The sequence below is a fragment of the Macrobrachium rosenbergii genome, chromosome 51 (genome assembly GCF_040412425.1).
Source record: "Macrobrachium rosenbergii isolate ZJJX-2024 chromosome 51, ASM4041242v1, whole genome shotgun sequence".
Taxonomy (NCBI): Eukaryota; Metazoa; Arthropoda; class Malacostraca; order Decapoda; family Palaemonidae; genus Macrobrachium; species Macrobrachium rosenbergii.
The window spans coordinates 43,054,615-43,059,882 of record NC_089791.1 but is presented as its reverse complement, the minus strand read 5'-3'; the positions used below and the strand labels follow the sequence as shown (position 1 = coordinate 43,059,882).

The following is a 5,268-nucleotide window of genomic DNA, read 5'->3' as shown; positions in this document are numbered from 1 at the left end:
TATGTATGTATGTATGTATGTATATATATATATATATATATATATATATATATATATATATATATATATATATATATATATATATCTACACTACAATTATTGTCAAGTCGAGATCTGCTTCTGCTTGTTTGTGTTCCAACAAAGTAAAGCAAGAATTCAAAACCTCTCTCATCTCTGCTTATTTGTGTCAAAACAGTTACTTGTAAAGAATTTAAACCCTTATTTTTTTTTTTTTAGGTGTTTGTTTTCACTATAAAAGAACACTGCAAGCAACTCATAAACAAGCAGACATTTATATAAAGAATCGAAAAGCGGATCATTCCTGATTTTGGGAGGTGCTAAATACCCCATTGTTATTATTCACTCTGATCAAGCATTATTATGGAATTAACCAAAGTGTCTTGAATGTAGTCCACAAGCTTCTATAGGGCCACTGATAGTGATTACGTCAAAAATAAATCAGGCCGTAAATAAATAAGTAAATAAATAAATGTATAAATAAATAAGCAAATGAAGGAATGAACGAATGCCAGTAAATATCACTTCACATTTCTGGAAGGAAAACAGCTTTCCTCACTGCCAGGACAGTATCAGAATATTCCAAAGAATATCCCAAGGGCACAAGAAACGTTGGTCAGTTGCTTTACCGTTTCAGCTGACGGAGATATTTCCAAAAAAGAAACATTTGTCAGTTACTTCAACTTTCCAGCTGATGGGAAAATGTAAAAAAAAAAATACGAGAAAAATTCTGTTTGAATCGATGACATAAACACTGAATGATAAATCAAGAAAAAGTAGCGAGTATTCTAAAAGACTTATGGCATAACATAACGCATAGGCCGATGATAACCAGCGTTAAAATGGTATTTTTGCGAAATGGGTTTTATTATTACAATTGATTTTACTTCTTCCCCTGTAATGCCTTTTTTATCCGAATCCATGTTGGTTTTATTTTGTAATGTTACCTTACGGAATAACAATGTGGGGTTTCTCTTGGAAATAGAATTTGATTTACAAATGAAACATAACCATACATATGGGCACATGGTAACTACGTACAAAGATCCTGTTCCATATATTGGATATGGAAATCTCTTTTAAAGAGCCCGTTTGTAAATATGTAGATGAGACTGTTCTCCGGTACATTAGAGGTCGAAGATACTGAGATACAACGAAAACTGGTATAATTAATCACTGAGTGAGGGTGCGTTTAGGCGTGATTGATGGTGAGAGAGAGAGAGAGAGAGAGAGAGAGAAATAGGGGTGTTACAACATTTTTCTTATTGCAGTTGAATGTTACCATAGGAGATGGTAGTTACTGACTCTTTATCGGAATATTTAAAAAAAGGAATTCATTTATCTTGCATATTTGATTACAATTGTTGATGGACAAACCAAATTAAAGTTAAAAAAAAAAAGGGTGAATATGAAAATAAAATCATTATGACATTTGTACTGTGAGCTGTATCATTCTGTATTGCAGCCTTTAATTACTGTTATCTTTATCAGAGTGGCAATGTAAGTTTCAGCATGACCTGATAAGTTTCAGGAGATTTCTGAAACAGATGAATCTTTTCCGAACACTATGAAAAGGAAAGGTATAATTTTCTAGAGTTTTTTTATGGGTTTTCTGTTCGCGTTCATTTCGGAGTAAAAGTTTTGGATGGTCTTTGTGACTTGAAGTGCGATGTTTGGTATGTAGGTGCGAGACCCGATAACGAATAACATACTTTGAAAAGCCGTATGTCAACTTTTATGGTTGTAGCGCAAAATGTGAATTAAAAGTGAGTGTAAATTAAGGTATTATACACACACGTATGTATATGTGTATATATATATATATATATATATATATATATATATATATATATATATATATATAAATAGCCTATATGTGCGTGTAAGTGTGTGTATAGATATATATACATGTATGTATGTATGTATATGTATATATATATATATATATATATATATATATATATATATATATATATATATATGATATATATATACATATATATATATATATATATATATATATATATATATATTTACATATATGTATATATATGTATATGCATATATTTATGTATGTATATAAATATATACATATACAATATATATATAATATATATATATATATATATATATATATATAATATATATATATATATATATATATATATATAAATATATAAATTTATGTGTATATATATAAATATATATATACTATATATATATATATATATATATATATATATATATATTTATATTTATACATATATATAACATGTATATATGTATATATACATATATATATAGATAGTTAGATAGGTAGATATCAAGCTTTCCAGGTAACGATGCCAAGGATAAAAGATATGTCTGTTAGTTTGGCGAAATATACAGCTGCCGAATAAAACCAAAACAAATAATAAATATAGATCTGCATTGCCTGAGGGTACAATCTTACGTAGAGGTTTTCAGACACTTGAATCTGTAGACTGGGACACATTCAGTATATTAGGAGTCGACGGGTAATGAACGGAAGTAAACATTTCTTTTTGTTATGCATTAGGTTTTTTAGTTAAATTAAAAGGATTAAATGAATCAACGACGTAAGCGCATGGATAGTGAGAATAAACAACAATGTCAAAAAACATGATTAATAATAATAATAATAATAATAATAATAATAATAATAATAATAATAATAATAATAATAATCTATACACAATCACGTGCGTAATGGACTTAATGTCTTTCTCCTACCGGGATCGAGTCCAGGACTCTTAAAAAAAAAAAAAAAAAAATAATAATAATAATAATAATAATAATAATAATAATAATAATAATAATAATAATAATAATAATAATAATAATAATTCACCGTTAGGACAGCCAAATTTAGAAAAACATTGGAAAGACAAAAAGAGCTTCTGAAAGCAACAACACCAACAAAAATGGGGAATTGGTAATAATAATAATAATTCACCGTTAGGCCAGCCAAATTTAGAAAAACATTGGAAATATAATAATAATAATAATAATAATAATAATAATAATAATAATAATAATAATAATAATAATAATAATAATAATAATATTTCACCGTTAGGCCAGCCAAATTTAGAAAAACATTGAAAAGACAAAAAGAACTTCTGAAAGCAACAACAAATAAGCAGGAATTAACGGGAAGGAAAGTAAAAAAAAAAATTAATTATTCATGGAAAACATACCTATCTTCACCTCCGCATTATTCTTGTGACTACTGAATCTGAAAGCACCAAAGGAACCCACTTTTTAAAACGAACATTAAATCACGACTGAATATCTGGGTTGGACCTAAAATAAACGACCTTCTTCGGGAACAATCAGATCTTGACTAGATAACAAACAGCCTTATCAAATATGTGACGCCGAGTTAAAAGCATAATCTAACAGAGGTCGATAACGCATTAATGGGCAATGTGCAGATTGTACTGCTCTAATAGGTGTGCCCAATTACTCAGGTATAAATATAAATTTTTTTTTAATATTCATACGTATACTGTATATATATACATATATATATATATATGTATATATATACATATATATATGTGTGTATCTATATATGCATACATATATATATATATATATATATATATATATATATATATATATATATATATATATATAATGTGAGTGTGCGTAAGTATGTGTTCATGTACATGTATGTAAGTGTCTGTATGTATAAAAATATAATATCAACACATTGCACAATGACTCAGCTTTTTGCAATCAAAATAAAGGTGTTGTCATTGTGACTTGCTGTCTTTGAATACGATCCTGATCCTCTGTGGGAGGTGAGACCAAATGTCTGGCTCGTTCATGCATTTTATATAAAAGGAGTTTTGAAGAAAACATTAGTGAGGAATTGCGTGGAAACTAGTCCCGGAACCCGGTTTTTATCAGTTTCCTTTCTATTGCGCAAACAAGAACGTTGAAAGACATATCAGATTTGTTCGTAGATTATTTAATCCATATATTTATACTTTATATATATATATATATATATATATATATATATAAATTATATACATATATATGTATATATGTATATATTCATTATATACATATATATGTATATATATGTATATATATATTGTATATACATACATATATTCATATATATATATATATATATATATATATATATATATATATATATATACAGACATATATATGTGTATGTGTGTAAACAGTACAAATCACCAAGTTTGTTGCACCCATAATTTAATCTGTATTACAGCCAGAGGTGTAATTTGGCCTTGCGGTTGGTATTATTTCCTTGGTAATAACAACTGACGAACGAGCCCTCTGCAGTCACCTTTCATATTATCCCGTCGCCATTGCGTGAAAATTAATCTGTCAGAGAATCCAGGCTTTCGTTTTATCACCTGCCTGGACGAAGGCCTCTCCGTTATATCCATCTAAACTAAAAGTAAAGAGTTTCCTGTGTTTTTAGTCATTCCATCAATCAGTCAGTCAGTCAATACCTATCTCACTAACACCCTCCAATACATCTATATCTTGGTTAGCTGATAGTTCTCTCAAGCTTCTTCTAATTTCCCACTGAGAACGCGTGCTCTTCCTCAAAAGCCGTACAGCCTTTAATGAAGTTTTGGGACTGGCCCAGCCGTGAGTTGAAGGGAGGAAAATCAGTTTCTGGTGAATAAGGTAATCACTTGACGTAATTGTTTTCAACCTCCCGATCATATTAGAAATCCCTTCATAACGCTCATGCATAGCATTAATATTACTTACGCATTCATACGCGTAATTAAGTTTGATTATGCAGCTGAGCGAAAATACTGAGAGATGGGGAAGCTGATAGACAGACGAACAGTTAGACTAAGAGAAAACGTAGAGAAATGTAAAATTTAGTTGACATTTTTTTTTCGTATCTAGGGTATTCAGCAATAGGCTTATGCAAACTCAATGAAAACTAAATTGCTCTGATTTTACAAGTGATATAAGCTTGAATGGACTATTCATCGTTGTAAGAAGTGCCTGTCTAACCGTGAAGTGATATCTTCCACTATCTAACTCAATACCCCAATGAAGTTTAGCGACAAAGTTATTTGGCTACTAGATGTCACTCTGAAGCCTTAATACCACTGTTGGTCCCCTCGTCGGTGGTCACACTGTCGTTTCTGGCGTAGCTTGTAAACCCACAGCATGGTTTCCTTTGCTAATATCGCTTTCTTGACAGCGTTCAAATCGACT

The 5,268-nt window shown here is 29.5% G+C and overlaps 1 protein-coding gene across 2 annotated transcripts in view; it reads right to left on the bottom strand.

Annotated features, from left to right (window-relative positions):
* The window catches only part of LOC136833343 (solute carrier family 49 member 4 homolog), a 29,358-nt gene extending 25,971 nt beyond the window's left edge, over positions 1–3,387 (bottom strand). For both annotated transcript variants that reach the window (XM_067095353.1, XM_067095354.1), the window contains exon 1: positions 3,237–3,387. The gene's annotated coding sequence lies outside the window, so the exon portion shown is untranslated. The remainder of the gene's footprint in view (positions 1–3,236) is intronic.
* Between the last annotated feature and the right edge of the window lie 1,881 nt (positions 3,388–5,268).